Source organism: Ischnura elegans, chromosome 5, assembly GCF_921293095.1.
Source record: "Ischnura elegans chromosome 5, ioIscEleg1.1, whole genome shotgun sequence".
Classification (NCBI taxonomy): domain Eukaryota; kingdom Metazoa; phylum Arthropoda; class Insecta; order Odonata; family Coenagrionidae; genus Ischnura; species Ischnura elegans.
The window spans coordinates 89,024,324-89,045,915 of NC_060250.1; positions in this window are offsets into that span (position 1 = coordinate 89,024,324).

Consider the following 21,592-nt stretch of genomic DNA (forward strand, 5'->3'; position numbering starts at 1 on the left):
AATTGTTCAATTGAAAATTTCCACTCACCGCAATGTTGCCAATTAACAGAGGCTTACTAATAAAAAATACGAAAGAAAATACACGAAAATAATAAATGTTTTTTCTTCAACAGCACTATATGAGTATATTTATTTTCATAATCTCTATACTGAACTTCTTCACGGCGAAATTTGGACCGTGAAAAGGCAATTACATGAACACTTACAAGACTGTACAAATGATAGGAGTCAATATAGAACTAGCCCCATTCAGACGAGTAGGTACACTATTCGCATGAGCTCAAAATCTAGCCGCATGAAACCATCTATCAGCCTCGTTAGATTTGATTGAGAGCCACTCGAATTAAAAATATTACACTCCGACGAATCTGCGGAAAGGCTGTGAGAGATATCCCGCAAAAACCCTGCCCTAACCCATAAAGCTATCCACCCGCCTTGATCCAACTGAATGAATCTATCTACCAGTTGACATACCTATGACATATTCCTTTCATCGCAACAACATTTTATCTCATTTACTAGATAAATCCAAAGATTGAACACAAAGCAGAACTTGCCCCGTTAACACTCAGAATACAGCCCAATACGAAACGACCTTAAAGGCTTACGGTTAACCTTTTAGATTGACCTGACTGCCACACGGGATGCACAAGACTACGGCAGGTATATCCCTCAATCCCACACATATACATTCAACCATCCCCCAGCCCTAATCTGCTCGAATGGCCTTAACTCCGAGTCAACTTCACCCGACTACATATCCCCATTACCGCCTACAGCATCTAATCCGATTCGCGCGATGAAGCGGCCAACATGGCGTTTAGCGAAGCAGGTCGAAGGAGTTATCAAAGGCGTGCGTCACCGCCAGAGCCAGCAACAGTGTGTCCTCCGCCTCATATTCCCGTGTCATCACCACGGCACGCGGGCGGAACGTCATAAAGGGTTGAGGGGTAGAAGAGCCGCTCATGGGGGGAACGGAACATGGACTCCTCGCGGAAGGACAAAGACGGCACGTACACAAGCACGACACATGCACGTACAAGCGAAGAGGGTCCCCTTTACTCCATTTATTTCCACCTTTCTTTTTTTTTTTTAATGAGTCCTCCCGTTAACTTCCCCTTCATCCTCTATCTTGCGCGGACTTCATCTCCGCGGTTATTATTTAAGGGGGTTTGGAGGGAGAGATACCAACTCGCCGAGAGAGCAAGCGAGGTGGGTCTCAAAGGATTTCATACCCTTACCTCCGTTCATTTTTTATTCTATTTATTTAGTTGTTTCGTCCATTTTTTTGTGTTTCCAGCGAGTGAGCGTTCAGGGACAGAGATGGCTTTCTACGTTTCAGTCCCACTCCTTGCTGATGTAGATCCCTCTGCTACCTCTCCTCCGTCTCTTCGCCCCATTGTCCTTACATGAGCACTCAATCCGTCGTGGTTCCCTTCATCCCCTTCCTGCACAAAATATCTCTCTCTATTTCCCCATATCTCCTCGTTTAAAAAAAATGATCTTCCATCCGCGTCTTCCCTTCTTCGGCACACGCGATCGAAGTGAAATTATCCAGGTGCTTCCACATAGTTCATTAACGCGAGCACACTCAAATATTCCCCAGAAATCTACAGTCATACATCATCATCATCACCGGACAACGTTTCACAGATTAGTCTGACGCAGCTCTCCACTCGATTCTCCAATCAGTTAACCATTTCACTCCTAGGTATTGCCCCTCTTTCACATACTCCTTTACCTGATCCAAATATTCCGTTCGAGGTTTTCCATTTCCGTTCTTGCCATCCACTTGTCCCTCGATTATTGTCTTCATCAAGCCATCATATTTCAAGACCTACGAGGTTGTTTCGTCTTCTTGTCAAGGTTTTCATAAGGCATCTCTCGTCTTCTACTCTTCTTAGGACTTCCTCACTACTTACTCGGTCGATCCATTTGATCCTCATGATTCTTCTGTAGCACCACATTTCGAAGGCCTGTAACCTTGATTTCTTCGCTACTGTCATAGTCCATACCTCATTTCCATGGGGGAACATAGTCCAAATATAAGTTCTATAAATTGCTTTCTTATAAAATTCCGCTGTAATTAGATCTTTCTTTTGGGTGGAAGGCTCCCTTCGCCTGGGCTATTCTGATGATAATTTCTTTCTCGCCTCTCCTCGTCGCCAGTTATCCTACTACATTCATACTTAAGTTTCCAAAAAGACAGAGTTTGAGCGAGAGCACCCAAATAAAATGGGAATAGAGTTCACTCATTTGTGCATCAAGCGGACACGTAGCCAAAGCATTCGGGTTCTTGGGTGGTGTGCGGGTTGTGTAAACTGGTAATTTGTTGTAAATTCGCTCGCATCAAAAAGTCGTCCATTTAATTAAATTAACAACATTTTTTGCTTAGTGCTCATACACGTAGTCAACGTTGGTTTTTACCGAAACTGCCGTAGTCATCATAGTTTGTTCTCCATGGGCGTTAGTTTCCGAAATCCGCCAGAGTTTTCGAAGAATTTAAAACTTTAGGGCTCTGATAGCAGTGATTAGTATTAAAGTGTCAGTCAATCGCCACGTCTAAATATCAGGCCACCCGTTTTCTCCTCTAAAACTTTAATAATATTATACAATAAACGATTCGATTCGTAAATGCGATAGTACCAATATCAGTCTACTAAACCTACTTTAATTGGCTGATGAAGTATTCATAAAAATATTATGCACTATCACTTGAGTCTTAGATGGATTTAAATGTATTCAAGCTCGTTTTCTTCTAAATTTACTGTTACCTTTGATGCTTACTTTTTTCATATCCGGTGGTTATCCCTTCGCGCCTTCATGCCCTCCTTGTTCCGCCATTCATGTTCTTTTATAACCTCAGTCGCTAAAAAGTGATCTTTATTTTTTCTTATGTCAAAATCGTTTCCAGTATTGTATTTGTTACAGATGACTCGACATGGCTTACCATTTTTAATTTAACTCATTTATTTTTTCTGGTAAACTAGTCAGCTTCATCAGTCTTTCTTCAACGCATACTTCAATGAAAAGAACGCAGAGCCCCCGCTCAATCGACAATTTTTGATGACGGATTAGTCGTTTACACTCATGGTTCCGACTGGAAATCTTTTGGATACATAAAGCATACCCGGATCAATTTTTTTCTGTATCTCAGATTTGAAGCTGTAACCTCAGTATTTTCGAAAAAGGTATTTTTTTAATTCCGAAACAGAAAATGTAGACAAAGGTCTAAAGAAATTTCAATGTGATAGCGTTATGGTTGTTTTGTAAATAGGTGACCAAAATAGATAACATAAGACCGATCTAGAGTGAGTTATGAGTTATCTTTAGCACAAATCACCCAAGGAGATGCCCAAAACTGAGAATGAAGGAGATGCCGTGTAATGAAAAGAAAATATTTAGGATATTTCATGTGAAGGAAAGACGCATAAAACATTAAGAAAGCAACCTTCAAATATCAGCCACTTGTCAAGAATGTGGAACCTAATTTTTACTCTATTAAGGATGGCTAAAAATGATTCCAAAACAGACGCAATAAAATGTCTTTCACTTAATTAACATCTTTACAATAAATCATATCGCTGATAGATAAGGTAATGATTTGATCAGTCTTTGTTTAAACAAAGTCAGTTGGAACTTTTAAAACATAAATTGATTCAATAGACAGAGATCATACGCACATATGCAAAATTACCATTATACGGTGAAGATTGCCTTATGAACGCGAAAATCCGAAGGACGATAAAATTATTTTAAATTTCAGAAGTAGAGCTGAAATATTCTGAAATTAGGGAAAGTAAAAAATAAAGATGGACACCATTGACTCCCTAGGTTTGCATGCCTGTTATTCAGTGAATTCAAGCGGATATTTAAGATGAAGAGGATAATTTTGATGAAGAGGTTATTTTAACGGATCTTCTAATATAGGGGGACGTTAAATGTGACATTAGATTACCACCTTAAGTCTTACGTAAAGAAAATTGAAAAATACCCATTATATTATAAATCATAAGTTTTAAGTTAGGAATTAGATACGAAATTGAATATAAAACATTAGAAAAATACCTTGAAAAAAACATAATAAAGAAAATTACGCCTGCTTAAATCAGGAAATTATCAAAAAATATTTCAATTCTTACATTAGATAATTGGTATAAAGGAAGCAAAAAGGAAGAGCAATATCGATCAATTTAATTCGAACACGAAGGTGCTCATGGTTTTATGTACGTCCGAGAGTGATTAATATTTTAATTAAACTTCAAGTCGAGATGAGTTAATTTTCACACTTGAAAATTTCATTTGATCCTTTAATTTTCGTTCCATCGTGGATTAATTGAAGTGGTTAAAAAGCTTCCATTTATAATAAATTAATTACACCTTTGAAAACAATGAATTTAGCCTCCTTTCCGGCTTTCTAAATGAAACAAAAAGGACGTCCCTTCGTGGTTACGCTCTGTTGTCAGCGAACCCGAGTAAAACTTTTACTTCTGTAACATTTGAAATTAATGTTTATGTTCAATTAATACTATTATTGATTTGAATTTTATGTTAAGTTTGATGCTTATGTATAATGAAGAGGGATGGAAGGTTGCCAAGGGGTTTTAGTGGGTTAAGAGGGGATTGTTGAGAGAGAATCCATTAAGAAAAGATCTTGAAGGAAGGAGGAGAAGAAATAAATTTTATTTTTCAAGAAATAAAAAGGTTTCGGAAGGAAAAATTGTCTGATGGCACACTTATCTATCGTTCCTTAATTATTTTACCCAAGGAATTAAGATCCTAGAATTGAAGCGTTAACACGGGAAAGGTAGTATGTCACTAAATGCGAATTTTCAGGAGACGAAAAAAAGGGGTTTGCCAACAGTGAGAAACTCATATTAGCGTACAAACTTCGTCAATCGTAGCAATTTATATATTGTACCAATTGGCTTCCTACCATTTCCATGCCATTGCCATATGCATGTACCACCTTCTCCATGAAAAGACGAAATTTCGATTTTCTGACTTTCTTCCTTTCCCATGTAAAGGCTTCAATTAATTATTTCAATATTTATCTTCTAATAGCACAGCCGTAAGTGGTAGATCGATCAAGCAAGCTAAAACTTCTCGACTATAGCAGCCCTCATTTCTGCGAGCTGTAAAATTTTGGCTAAGCCGCATGGTAACTTATTGATAAGGTTGAAAGCTGAAATTTCGTTAAGGTTAAATACTTTGAAGATTGTGGAACATACCATTTTCTCGTTTCCGAAAAACCTTTTGATAACATTATTCGTACGAAAATTCTGTTTCACAACTCTCGGTTCCCTTTATCTCCTTCAAATATCTAGGCGTTCGTTCTCAAGATTTTGGGGCAACTTTTCCCAGAATTCTCCTTTTCCGGTTCATCGCTCCCATTCATTCTTTCCCCACAGGTCCCTCATTCCTTTTCTCTAGACCAGCGGCCCTGGGAAAGCTCCACTTTCCTCTTTTTATTACGTGAGCCAATCCAGGTGTGCTCCTGGTTTTCCCATATAAACTGAAATAATACCCCAAGAACTACTGGGCTTTCAACGTGTTAGCCTGTTTCACAGAAAGATTTTCCGCGTTCTGTCGTCCCAGAAAATCTTCTGAGCCTCTTCCCTCACCTCACCTGCTATGAATAAAAAAAGTCTACTGTGCAAAAGTAAATGTACAATACAGCCTCGTGAAAAGTAACTAAACACCTAAAACTTTGAACCAAAACTGTTTCAAGAGTGAGAGATAGAAACGAAGACCTTGTAATAAAAAGAAAATACTGCATACCCACTGAACACGAATGTGTAGCATTAACGTTCAAAAAGTAGCAATATTTCGATTTTCACATAAGAGTTGAAGATATTTAAGATATTTATTAAGGATGTTAAGGGTAAATTTACCATTTATAAGTCCTGCAAGTCCTTTTCATATGGTGCGAGTATTGGTACAAATTTGTACCTTTAATAGTACCCACTGTTATAGCAACCAAACAAATTCATTCGACTTAAATATAAACATCCAAAGTTATTAATAAAAAATATTATTTCTACTGCTACCTACCTAGTTGTTCTTTCAAATTATAGCTATTTATTGCGCCAAAATACTTATTATTGAAGAAAGCTACTCAGAATTTCTGCGTCAAAATTAATTTCACGGTTTTTCGAATGATCTGAGGAGCTACTCTAAACGCTGGAGTGTGGGTGTCATCCACGGGAACACAAGTTTACAGCGATCTGAAGGAGACAAATTTGGAACTTACGTAGATTAGGTTACCCAATATCTGGTTCGACATTCTCACTTGCCATTGGTGATTTTGACCAATAGGGAGGTTTCCTATTATTTTTTATTGCCTTAATCGAAAGATTATTGCTCCTGGAGTACGTATTTCACGCTTTTAGATTTTTAAATGACAATATCTTTTTTTCGCGATTTAACGAAAAGTGAAAATTTTCAAGCGCGCAAAAACGCAACGGCTAAGTATGAATGCTGGGAAAAGCCCGTGTGACGTCTGGCTGCTGCTGTGTGATGCCAGGGTGCGAGGCTATGAACGCCGCTACGATGCAGGCTGCTTGCTGCCGTGCTTAACGGTAGCGCAGAGTACCCTGCTAGCAGGGAGCGCTTGGCTTAAATAAGGATTATTAGTACCCTATCAAACGAAGGAAACTTTCCGATAACAGGCGATTTTACTAGGTGATTATTAAGAGATGTTTCCCTGATCTCTGTGCCTCATGCATGCATTGGTAATCTCAGACGATGTAAAACTCCTATCTACTCGTATAGCATCTAGGCCCCTGTTTGGTCACGTGGAGTGGCATCGCATGAGCGCCAATCTGGCCTTTTTCAAATTAGGATAAATTTGACCATTAACATTCGTCTAAACTGGGATTTCTAAAACCATATCATTTGTATATTATGAATACACTATCGGTGGGTAACGAATCGCAATCAATGCCTTTCGTTTTCTTTGATGAAGGAAACTAATCTATTTTGGTGTCACGACTATAAAACTTAATTTCCTATTTTCTTTAACATCAACCGTTAGGATTCACCTTTTTTTTATTGTGGCCATTAAAAATTTCATCTTAGTAACTCGCCCACACCGCAACAAATTTGGGACCGGCATGTGATTAAAAAAAACTGAACCTTATGCTACAGCACACGAGTACAAATGGTGGAAAACTGAAATCTCAGCCTAATTGAAAGATTTACTCATAGTAAGTACGTAGGTGACACAACATTCCAAGCTTGGGTAGACAATGGATCAAATTTCCTTCGAAGTTTTCAAGAGGAAATTCGATTTATAGCAGAAAAATATAATTTTACTGTGAAATTCTGAACGATAAAAAGAAATTTTCCCTTTAATGCTCTCTTAATGATAATTAATCAGCTTTTAAGCAAACTTTCCCAATTAACTTCATTACTCATTTTATAGTAGCACTATTCGCTGATTTAACTATTTATCCGATTACAATTGTGAAATTTTCTTACTACGGAGTGATAATAACCGTAAACTATATTCAAAAGAATTAACAATGCATGTTAAAAACGAGCGTAAGAAATAATGGTACCTCAGTTTTCACGACACTTGCGTAATGAAGTTCCTCACAAGTTAACTATTTCATCATAACAAATAGAAACTACGAAATTAATGGCGAGTTTGACAGAGGACATGTATATCCAAGGTGTTAAAGATAATCGTGGGAAATTGCTTTAGGTTCCGATTGATTTGAACGCCTTGATATATGGAAATGATACACCTAGGTTTTGAAAATATCTTGCAAGTAAAAATTAGGAAATCTTGCTAATATGGGTGAGCAGGTAAAGAATATATTCATTAGGTCCGTTGGTGAAGGTATTAGGACCAGATACTATGGCAGACATAGACTAAAATACATCACAATTTAAAATGAATACATAACCCGAAATTAAAGAGAATTAATATCTGTCCAACGAATGGAATATAAGAATGAAAATATATTTTCCACAAAGAAACTTAACAACTTATATTCAAATTTTATTTGCCCTAAAATATCCACGGAGTACCAAAACTACAGCCTTTTTCAGATCCACTCTCATTCATACATACCTAAGTCTCTTCATGACCTATTTTCCAATAGTTACTGCACACCAATACACTCTTTTTTCAGTTTATATAATAGTAGATACATGAATTAGAAATTTAATAAGCAATAGGACACAATGCTGTTTAAATGAACAACAACGATCACATTTTCGTAATGATGATGTTACCCGGGTCGTATCAATTACAACAGCGAAGTGAAATTCACTAATACATTATTTCACTATAGAGATTTCACATCGTTTGACTTGAATTTGCATAGTATACTATGTGCCACATTTTTATCCTTTAGTGGACCTCGGCTCAATGTACATACAAATAAAATGAGGTCATTTTATTTTAACTTCGCCAAAAAAAGGAGATATAAAACGTACTCACTCAACCTAGGATGGGGGGAAATTAAGTTTTTATTTTCCGCCTTTTGCCTTGTTTTCGTTTTTCCCTACTCCTGACACCTTACCTTCTAATGAAAAGGGATACGAGAGGAAAATTTACAGAAAGCAAGAGATGGAGGATTTGTATGTACGTGCCAGCCGTAACACGGCTAGCGTCCCATGCGAGATTGATAGCAACAGATTATTAGTTTGCGCCTCCTTCTCCATGATAGATGGGAGTCAGACGGGTGAAGCGATCCACTGGAACGGCTAGAGGGAGACGCTAGCTATCTTCTCTGTCGTAGGCTGGCAATGGATTTGCGGGCGCTCTAACCACCATGTCTGCCCTATCTACCCCTCCGTCCAACCGGCACAAGAGAGGCAATCTGTCCACGGAAAGGGGCGCCAGATGCTGAAAGAGGAATCTTCAGCAACAAAAAAAAAGTGAAAGTCGGGATTATTTATTGCCGTGTCTCCATAATACTACGATACATCAAGATCAGGATTACTAAACGGATCTTGTTACTCGTTGGTGTAACTTTTCTCCCAGCAAATAAAATACAGTCGGCTTCACCCAGATTTAATAAATATAAGCTCATATTCATTTCTATACGAAATCGATTGACAAAAATATTAACATCATAAAATTAAAATGAAATTAGATGTTACGCATTCACTGACAGCAACCCATCGAGAGCAAGGAACCGAACACTAAATTACCGTTTATAGATGAAGAAAATCTCAATGATTTTGAGACCTTCTCTATGCAAAAAAGTCCAGTCATTAGAAATGAGAGTGATTAATTTTATAAATATGAAAATACTATAAGATCTCCGTAACCATACCCTGGCATATGATAGAGATCGATAAGTTTTTAGGACCCCAAGGCATTTCTTAAACAGCAAGTACTCAATAAGTGACCCCCAAGTTACTATTTAGATGAATACATAGCATTCTAAACGCAACGTAAATTTCGCAAGAGTTGACTCTCCCACAAAGGGATGAAGAAAACTTTGCTTCCACGGTTTTGAGAACTTTATCACAAATAAAAACCTTAAGTGGAATAAAAGTATAATTTTCAACTATTATGACGGAGATGACAAAGAAATATTCGCATAACAAAATATGAGGAATAACAGCTCACTCCTTACGGGTTTCCGATAGACTTGGGATTCAAAAGTTTATCGCACAACATATGAACCCATTTCCACGACCGCATGCAGAAGAAAACGAGGTTATCTATTGATCGGTAAGTCATGTAAGTACTCGAGTGGTGGGCCGACGGAAAACTCCTTACTACGACGTCCATTTCAAGCTTGGTTAGATAAATAGCCGCCAAACAAGCAGAAAAATAACTCTTGGAATATATACATACCCATCTTGGTCCGAGCTCGAGGCTTGATTGCAAGGGTGTTCGAGTCATAAATGATTCATATTTCTGGACGTGGGTTGAATACGCAATGCGTGACAGTATTTTCTCAATGCAGAAAAACCGTAGACTTAGATATCAAAGGTGTAAGATACTATTGCTAAACATAAAATTACATCGCCACCTACCATGATTTTCACGTGACATCACTAAAAGTCAACCTGAGTGATTATACTTACCGTAACAATTGTTTTACAATATCTCTAAATTTTTACATTGGAATATTTTCTAATAATTGAAAGGATATGGAACATCTAGATAATGTTTTTAGAGATAAAGGATAAGTTTAGGTCCAGCTAAACCTGAACTAGTAAGCAACTATAGGCGGAAGGAGGAAAATCGGTGTTTTGTCAGCAATGGTGACAAGTCGGGTGGCGCAATATAAATCAGTGAAATGCACTCCTATCGATTTTGAATTTATTATTTCGCCAACATATTGCATTGCAAAGTAGGCAGTCGTTTTCAAGTAACGATTTGGTACTAAAAAATTAATACATTTCACTTTTACCCAAAATAAGTAATTTTTCCACAAAGTCACTTCTACCTGAGGCACTTAGCAGTTGCTCAGTCATTTTCAAATAGGATTTGATTTGTTCCACGTCATTATCACCGCTAATTTTTTTTCTAAATACTTGTGAATTTTACCTCAAAATTATTTTTCTCCATGTCTTACCATTTTCTTTTACATCCATACCTGCTTTTAACAGCTCTACTGGCTTTAGACTCCAGACCACGATTAAATAAATTAAAAACCAAATTCACAAATCATAAAATCTTTTATAACCAAGCTAATAAAAAAAACAAATCCTTCGATAGCTGAAGCGTAAGTGTTGCGATGAATATCCGCAATGAGTGAATGGATCGGAATACAACACTGAAAGGAAGCAACTAGGAAAGATCATAGAAAGAAATAGTTGTCTGAGAGGGGAGAAATTTTGCGATATTAAGGTTGGGAAATGTAATCAACGAAATAAAAGGGGAAATAATTATAAACAGAAAGACGGAATCAATACGTAAAATGGAATGTATGTACATAGTAGTATTATTTCACTTTTCAATATAAAATTATTTTCGTCTAGCAGACGTATAGAAACTATTAGATGTCGAAGGAGAGAAATTTACACAAGGCCTTGATACCGCTCATTCTCGTCGGTAGGCTCCAAGGCATTCAAGAAAGCAGGCAAATACAACAATTCATGCTATTTTGTAGCTTAATGCCTTCGTTTCTGGTCTACACTGTGTTTGCGGGTTCTCAGAGGGATCTACGATAAAATAAATGAATAAGCCCAATAAAGTGACTGAAATGGAAGAAATAGAGAGAAGAGAAAAATGGAATACGTGTTGGAAATATTAGAAAGCCTAGAAGTAATTCATTCAAAGCTTCTATACAGCTTATTTTCATTGGTTGGCTCCAAGACATCGAAGAGAGCAGACAAACACTAGGCCACGTTTTTTTCTATCTTCATGAGTTCTTCTCTTATTTAAACTGACTTTACGCGCTCTTAGAGGGAGCAACGACAAAATAAATGAGCGAGTCCAACAAAGTGACTGAAATGAGGAGAAACAGAGAGAGAATAAAGAAAGATGGAAGAAAAATGTCGGAGGGAGCCTTGTGACGGGGAAATAACAGGCAGGAGGAAGCAAAAAGTGCAAATAATCAGGGCTGTAGCACTTCGGAGCAGGTGAAACAAAAGAGCCGGGATAAAGCTGAAGGGAAGGAGTTCAAGAGAGGAAGGGACGTCTGTGGGGGCGGTGCCCTATGACCTCTGACTGTGGTCTTTGCCCCCACAGCCGAAAAGACGAGCTCGTTCCTCAAACAGAGTTAATACAGCTCTCGCAGGTACTCAACTGAAAAGCTTGCCTAATTTTCCCTCTGCTCTCCGCCCTTGGGCAGAGTGCGAGCGTGTATTCAAGGGAAAATGACAGAGGAAAAATTTTCATTTATTTGTCGAGAGCAAGGGGTTTTCAAAGAAACACTGGGATGCTTGTTGCCCCTCCGCGGAGTAATTAGCCTCAGTTCAGCGGGGCAATCCCTGATGAGCTCCATATTCTCCTCTTTTACTTGTTAAACATTCACGGTGACGGAATCAAAGAATTAACTTGGTAAATTTAACTGCAAATGAATACCTGGCGCAAATTACAAAATTCATCGCTGATTCTTAAAAAAACAATTCTTTTCTCCAAAAGAAGTATCGTGTCATTCGGATAATGTACAATCATTTACCATCAAATTGGTACGGAAATTCTGCGGGGGGTCGAAAGTGAGGAGTGGCTTCCGAAAATATTAGGCGAGTACATTCTAAAAAAATAACCAAACGATATCCCCCATAAAAAATAACATTTGGTGTGGTGATTCTTATGGCCCTAATTTATGACTGAAAACACTCCAAATGAGATCGCAGCTAATGATTTCTTTCGCTAACTATTGTTTAAAAATGGTGTTCCAAAGAGAAAACATTAAAATTTTAGCCCTGCGTATTCACTGTCAAACTGTTCTTTTTCTTCTTTATATTTCGTCTGAAACAGGATTACAAGGAGCTCTAAAAATGCAAGGTAATGTAGTATCGTTGTTAGTTATGGACGGTTGTCTAAAATTTTAGGCTTAACAAAACCAAACAATGCAGACTTTAAGGGGATATGAATTACACAAATTTTCTTCCCGGTATTTAGATCCTTCTTTAATTCTGATATGCATTAAAATAATTAAAATTATACTGAATTTGTATGCATATACAATGGCTTGAAGGCATTTTAGATATTAGCATATGTATGTCCCTCATTCGACATAGAAATAAATGACAAATTTCCTCCGTAACTCACGTTCGTGTACATAAACTTTGGTCAAGTACATTAGTCAGATCCTTATCCTATTTTGTGTATAACGCAGCCGAGGCCGCAGAAAGAAACAAGTAACTGTGAAAACACAATTTGCTTTTCCAACCGGCACTGATATAACTCAAGGTCATACTCCCTTCGCAGTACTTTGAACGAAAACATGATTGCATCAAAAATCGACCACGTAAGAGACACAGTACAAAGAAAACATTGAAAGAAAGGCGTCAAACATTACATCTCAGACCTGCAAGACTCTTCTGGTAGTTAAACATTTATCAACACCGAATTATAACCCTGTATCCGTATTGCTTACAAGAAATTTTCCCCTCTCCTGAATATGGGCAAATAAACTATTACAACTCCATAATGATATTCAGCTTTCATCAAGGTAGTTATTTTCTCATACTAGAGTAATCGTTATAACTTCCTCTATTGTTCCATTCTTGATCTCTAAATTAATGGTTTCGGTTGAGAAGCACTGCTTCAAGGAAAGAGAAGTCCTCTGATTCCCTACACAAAAGTTACAAGCAAAGTAGTTAACTCAGCTTATTAAATGAGACACAAAGATATCGCACTATCCACTTTTATTTTAATTTCACCAACTCTACTACACGTGTTTCGAGTGGCTCACTATGATCATTAGGTAATAACATGATTCAATTCCAAATATAATTGTATTTTCCAAAAGTATTTCCAAAAGATATATCTGTCTGAAATTGAAATATGTCAGTACCTGAAGATGATTGCAAGCCAATCGAAACATGCGTAGTCGAGTTTGTGAAATTAAAGTTAAGTGGACAGAACGATATCTTTGGGTATCATTTACAAGCAAGGAACTTGAAAAGGAATGCGTGACCTTAACATCCTACCTATAGCCATTTTCAGAATCAAAGTAATCAAAGTTAATTAGCGTAATCCACTCTTGAGCGGGCACCACCAATTCTGTCCCAAGGGTGGCGTCGCATGAAGGTGATGAGTCAGATGTATTGGTATGAACTTAGCGACGGGAAAGTCGTACGTTCGTAGATGAGGGGGAAATAAATTCATGGTAAGGATGGGAGGAAGGGGTATGACAAGCTCGGGTGAGAAGGGCGGTTTAATGCACTGCGTCTCGATAAAAGGGTTTCGCGGTAGGGCGTGGCCTTGAGTGCGAACGTTTGGAGGCGGTATATAATGAGGGTTGGGCTTAAATTATAGCAGTAGTTAATAGGTTGACATCCGTATCGTTACGACATCACTTTGCTCACTCTGGATAGTGACAATTCCTTCTAACCCGTTATCTAATTTTCAGCCAATTTTCAAATAGAGCATCTATGATACCCTAGGGAATGACGCGGTCTGTAAAATATACACTCCCTCGAGAACCCCATGGAGCGGAAAAATACGCCTCCGCCATTCTTCATACAAACAAAAACGTTGGAGTGTCGCATGCTTTCTCCGCCAATTCTTTATGGCAATGATACACGTGAATTCCTCATTTTTCCAAGTATGCAACGCGTACTCCTCTCTACCACGCATTCAATATTACACACATAGCGATCATTCTGATGCATGATTCCATGCATAAATCAATAGCAATTAAATACTTTGATGATAAACAATTCGTGGCAAAAATTCACAACTATCTTCAACGGGCTGATCGAAGACAAAGAAAGATATGGTAATGTTCACACTACTCAAAGAGTGATATTCTTATCCATGAACCTACACGGCTAACACAAAGCAAAATGAGCTAAAATTATGTTTTTGACCTATAAACACTCAAATATTTTACTACTTAATTTAAATACCTAAAAATATCACATAATTATTTTTAATATAAGAATAGAAGTTGTAGTACATAACTACCGTTAACAACGAGCCATTTGATGAAATATTAGGTACAGGGAGCGTTTTATTGGCATAATTCAAACTGGTTCTTAAAATTACAACCTTAATTGAAGAACAACTATTTCATCTAATACTTCATTACAAGGTATATGAAAAAGGTTCACTGAACAACTAGTGGTGTTAATGCACAACAACTGAAACTTATATAACTTAAAATTTACATAGCTCCAGAAAGTGAAGCATATTATCTACTAACACGTTCTATCCATTGCGAGTCCAAAAATTCCATTCCGATTCCATGCCATGTCTGAAAATTCCATTCCATACCTATTTTCCCATATAAACGAAAATGTTTGCTAGGCAAAGACTTCATTACGCAGAATGACGAAATAATGAATGTGTTGTACTTCTAAAAATTTTAATTTCTCATTAAGATGACATAACAACGTCAGAAACCACGCCAAAAATTGAGAGGGTTAAGGCAAAAATTAATTCTTACTGATAGAAGTAATTCTAGTTCTTTGTTGATATGCAATATTGGACTATCTCACAAGATAATTTTCATGAAAGTTTAATGTCATCATCGGTCAATGATTGCTGCTTTCATTTTAGTAATTCTTCCAAAAGAGCTAATTTGAAGAGGAATGGTTATTTTCCGATCCATTAAGTTTTCCGTCCATTCCGATGTTGACCAATGAAAGATAAAAAATGAGATAATCCAACAAAATCATAAGAGCATTATCCCGACCCTTCGTTATGAAAGAGCAAACACTCCTGGCCAACACGCACGAAGAGTCTAAGCTGAATATTTGTTCAGTATTATTTTTTTCGTCAGAGAAAAGAGAGAAGGAAAGCCAATGTATCCAAATTAGCCCTTAGGTTATATCACTGGGGCGTTGAAAATTCCTCCGAATTGCCTGAAAACTGCTCACCATTTCTTTTCAAACATACATAGTTATTAGTGCCTTTAAACATTTATTGACCGCACTCAGAAAAACAAATCTATTTCTTACACGCACACATTCTCAATTTTTTTTCAATCTAAAAATGCTCAACTCTCCCCACGTTCTAAATTTATAGCTAGTGGTGAACCGTCGCGTTTACTATTTTCTCTGCGCTGTTGATTGAAGTGATTCGGTGATTATCAGCCATTATTTTCGGTAAAATCGCCATTATAATAATGACCATTGAGAGTTGTGATAGAAGTCGCTTCATGGTGAGAAAAGAGGGATTTTTTTATCTTTCATACTCATTAGTATAAGGGAATATGTTCTAAATTTTGCTTAGACTAAGCTCTACTAATTTCCGAAGCCACTAACACTGATATGGAACTATTTGAGGAGCTCGCACTTAAACTCTATGTGCGCACCTGTGACAGATATAGATAAACACTCGCCTATAAATTACTGGTAAATACCTCACCCATGATAGTGCAACATAAGCAATTAAAAAACATTGGCTGCCTTATCAAAGTACAAAAACACGCAGCATAAATGCAATATGTTGAAAAAAGTTCGCAATAAGCTCTATGGAAAATGCATAATAAGATTCTAAAAAGACAAAAATTAAACGTAGAAAAATATTAACGCTAACTTTAAATGTAGAGTAAAATAAATAATATCCTTGACTGCCAGCTGTCATCGACAATCCCAGAATAGACGACATGAGGATTCTCAAACACTTACCTATCCCTAGCCAAAAATCCATTGCTAAGAGAAATTAATTACTAATTTAATGGAATTTATGAACATTTAAGTAATTTATTTCTATTTTTGCTTTATGATCACGAAGTCAACATATAATTTAGGTGTATCAGAGTCCTTTAAGTGGTTGGAGACAGATTTTTTCTATATTTGACACGGCCACAAAAACAAAGCTGAGACTTTAATTCTTCCTAATGGTGTTAAATACAGCCTCAGTGCTTTTAGCCTTCGTGGGGACGGATAAGGGTTACAATTTTTCGTCGAAAAACGGGGAATTTATAAAACAATTAACACTAATAGATCCCATTACATCCGAAAAACTTCATGGTTTATCATCAGGAACAAAAAAAAGATAAAATATTAGGAAGCTGTTCACCACTGCATTTTTCCAAGAAATCGCCTGCATTTGAATCAGTCTTCATCGCGAAATTCCAGCACTCCAGTCCTCACACCCTCCAATAAACCGAGATTCGAGGCGGCACTCACTCATATCTATTCGTGCCACAAACCATCTGTCATATTTTCGGATCCCTTTCGGGTAGACGTTCGCGGAACGCAAATCGATAGCTCTCGATCGATCGGAAAAACTGGAATACCACGGCGATATCAAAAGAGACGAGGTGAACAGAGGGAGGGGAAAGAGTTCTGCGGTGCGGGGGAACAAGAGGAACGCGCTTTTAGCATTTTTCGTTATCAAGCCCGCCTTTACCACCACGTGGAGGCGCTAGAGTCGAAATTGAAACGAGGTGCGTGAGGGATTTGTTGGGTCCCGCCGAGATCCAACGGAAGCGAGCCGTAAAAGAAAAAAAAGTTAGTGCCGCCAACCGATCTGGATCTTCGCATCTTACTTTCGGGTTTTATGGCACAGTTTCGTCGATGCCGCTTACACCAGTCCACAATGCGACACCTGAGGCCGCTTCGGAGCTTCACTAACACAAGTTGGCTGACGGCAAGCTCGTGCGCCCTTCATTGCGACGTACCAACGAAGCAGCACGTGAGTTCCACCCCATTCTACTTTATAAACATCTCGGATACGTCATGATTACATTCAATTGACACCTTTGGGGAATGGTTTCCACGGTTCTCCGAAAGGCATGCAAGGTCATTATTACTATTTCTCAGAGCTTCTCTGAGTGTAGGTGAAGATTTCTGACCTTGAAAAACTCCGTGTTCGCGCCATAGGGAGTCCTATGCTTTAATCGCCACTCGCTTGCTTTGTTGTTTGTTGGGCGCCCTTGTGGGGGAGAGTTTATTTGTTTAAAGGTATTGTTTTCGTGGTTGTTGGCCGTGAACGGCAGTTGTGGATGTGTCGTCAAGTCGGAAGGATCTCGAGCCGACGCGTCGCGACGCTGCCTGAGCTACCCAACATGCAGTAAGTTTACATATTTAGGGTGTCCAGCCAAAGGAGTAAAATTTATGCATAATTCCAGCTTCTCCCGGGAAATTTTACAAAATTACAGGTAATATCTTACGTGATTACGGCGATAGATACGAATTTAAAAACACCCGAAATCTCTTAAATGATTTTAAATCATATTATATTCGTGTATTTACAGGGAAAAGGAATATGTTAGTCAACACAAATTGCATTTAAATTTTGAATTTATTCAAACCAAGCCAAGGAGCTGCATCAGCCACATAAGTAGACGTCGACGCCACCTGGCATTCTATTCCTCGTGTTTTCAAATCTTACTTGAGTCAAGAGCCATATTTCGGTTCTGTTGTCTTTTCTGATATCCCACGGTTCGATGCGGCTGAAAAAATTCTACTGAGATATTGCACTTAAAATTACAACGAACACATTTTAACCAGATTATGGTTGTTTAACTGGAAAAATTATATTTGAAATTAATTTGATGTAAAAGTTTTTGAAATTCCAGCTTGGAGCAAAAATTCACGAATATTTTTTGCATAATTCCCGACTTTCCCAGTCGCTAGACACCCTGAGATTCACATGTATTCAATATTCATTCGGATTCGAGATTCACTCGATTCATTATAAACGATTTAAAGAATCAAACGATTGCACAGTGGTCCCAATTGCGAATCTAGCGGGACAAAATTATTTTTCCCAAAAAACTTAGAGCTTTTGTCGTGAAAACATTCCGAATTGCCAAATTATAGACAAAAACACAAAATAACACTGTCATAGGTCTTTTCAAGGTGGTTTTTATGATTAAATTTTAAAAAATTTTAAAAACATTAAAATTAAATTTACAAAATAATTTCGTCTTACTCAACACTTAGAAAAATATGCGGAAAATCATTAAAAAATCTTTAGTAATGCGCTTTTCTTAATTTAATGAACTAATTACGCCAAAAATATACTCCTAAACACAGGATATACACATAAAATAGTTTTTCATAGAATGTGAACTGCGGAATATTAGTCACCTTCATCATTATTACTCTCCCAATTCTCTTCATCTCCGAAATTTACCGAATCCACATCCTCCATCTCTTTAACATTACTAATTTCATTAAATACAGGTAATATTGGTTCCCTGAGAAGCTGTACATCAAGAAGGAATAACAATGCCTTGGGTGCAACGAATTAATACTGGAAACATAACGATCAGATGTGACTAATAGCAGGTTAAAAACATCTCTCATTGTGTCCTTTCTTGAGTATTTTAGCGCGTGATTTTCTTTGATTTTCCGAATATGCTTATTCCTTGCTTCTTGGGCCTCTTTGGAAAGCATTCCAATGGGAACGAAATGCAATTCAATGGGGGCAATCAATCACTTTTGTCTCATGAATTAGATTTCATGTACCGTGAAAGGCATATAATACCATGAGTATGACGCATGTATATTTTTTCTGTTTTTTTAGCATACTTCTCAAATTCACTTGTACTTATGGAGAAACCACAGGAAAGTGCGCTAAGAATTGCTCCAAACCACTGAAATAATTCCACCTCTACTCCAGTAATGCCTGATGAAATGTCAGGATTCTTTTAACGTCAAAATTCTGATACTATGTATAATTTCTTCCCGTTTATTTCGATGACCAAGAGCATCAGTGGAGACATCTGCGCCTCTATCTTTTGCACTTCTTTCACAGTTATTTCCTAACTTTCACCTTCCAGAAATAATTTAATGGGTCTACAATACCTGATCGAAGATGGCCTGGTATTCTGCCATAAGATATTGTTTTTATCATTTGATTTTAGCTGAAGAGGCAACATAGATATGGAAAACATATAGGAATCGTCCACTGGACCTTATTCCTTCCGAAATACAAATCTTTGCTTATATTGCTTGTGCCCACTACTCCCATCTTAACCCCACTTAAATGCCATCGTTAGTTTGAATTCATTACCAGACCGAAAGAAAGCGGCGGCAACATCTTTCTGAGCCAAAATAGTGTTATTCACTAGAGCCAGTAATTTGACCTCGGCCGAAGTATCAGTAATGGTCAGTTCTTGTGATGGGGGATAGCAAGACAACTTTGAGTTCAAATTTATCTTGAATGAGGGATAAATATCGCACCGTCTCTGAATTTCCTCCGAAATTCCCTACCTCTGAATCCGCCACTGACCGGGACGATCAAGTAAGAAAATAGTTTAAAAATATATAACCACAGTGTATGCGCGACTTCCTTCATTACTTATTTTATTTATAACGTAAAAAACCTAGGTTGGGCAGAATCACAGAACACACTAAAAAAAGGATAAAAAACACTCGCAGTAAGTACTAAATTTTCGGTGGCGTATTACCACCTTCCTCAGAGTTAGGTAGGAGACATGAGTTGAGTTTAGTCTCCTACCTTACTCTGAGGAAGGTGGTAATACGCCACCGAAAATTTAGTACTTACTGTGAGTGTTTTTTATCCTTTTTTTAGTGTGTTCTGTGATTCTGCCCAACCTAGGGTTTTTTTACGTTATTTACCTCGTCGAGGAACAGTTCAAAGTGTCTTATTTTATTTATATATGCACATAAATTGGGACTGACAAAATCATAATAGCAATTACAGTCTTGGCTGAAGAACTAAGTAAGTGAGAGTCAAAATATAATTTATTGTTGCTGTTATTGCATTTATGTGTTCACTTTTCTAGGGTAAATATTATTACCAGAAAACCAGAGATTCGTTCGACAACTGAAAACATGCAGTCGTAAATTAGTTCTTATAAACTAGTTTATGAATTTATTTAGAAATATGAATCTGATTTCGTTTGTTCCTAATCTAAATATTCATATTTATGCCCTTTCCGGCCTATCGTGAACTCTTCCTCGCTTTATTCTACCTTACTTACGTCTATCAATTCCTAGTAATCTCTATTATTCGGATTATTGCCAAGTTTCAAATCTCTAACTGTACACTACCCTGCTGTTTAATTTTGCATAGCATTTCAAGGACACTGGATAATAAAATAATTCCCAAATCTTACGGGAATGCTTTACATATTTTTCAATAAATATTTCCCCCAAATGCGAGTACAAATATCTGGCACTTACTACCGCCCCAAGGCATTTTACATGTCCACAAACATACTAAATCGTACCTAAACCAGGTTTATGATGCAATTAAGTAATTTCTTATAGAAAATTCTGATGAATTTTCCACGTGATCATATTCAGTTTCAAATTCAACACACTCCCAAATCAATGTATCAACCACCCACTACAATTATTTTCGGTCCCACCCCACCATGAGGTATTTAGCCGACGGAATTTCCCGCCGCCACTTCTTTCTCACTATAGTTTCTTCACTTAGTTCTTTCTCACTTTACGTTTAGCGTCTTCTTATAACTTTGTTCCTTTATATCTTGGCCTTTTATTTAAACTAGTCCTTACATTGCTGTTTCTATGAAATGACCGCAGAGGTCATGGAGGACATAAGGACGCCCAACATGACTGGGTCCCCTGATAGCGTAGGTATTCACGATTCATTACGCACTCCGTTCTTGGCATCTATCATTTCAAGAAAGTTATTAAGGACCCAGGAGTACCTTTCAAAAGGCTAAATTATATTGACCTCATTATTGCCACAAACTTGACTAGGAAAACGGTGAATCATGTAGGAGAAGAGGAAATGTGCGTAGCTACTAATACACTCAAGGAACTAGGTATTTGGCCGATCGACTCGTCTATAGTACTCACAGAGTGTACACACGACTTGTAAACGCTCTGAGAAGATGCTTCTTTATATTCTTGGAGTATTTTCACCAAAATGTGTACCACATTTTACTTAGACAATGATTTTGAGAATAAATATTTAAGATACACATCGTCCAGATTCACTTTTTAACTAAGAATATCCCACGATAAGTGAAAGAAATTAAATAAGAACTTTTTTTATCAACTATGGTTCTCTTTAAAAGAAAGATGTGGTCTATTTAACAAG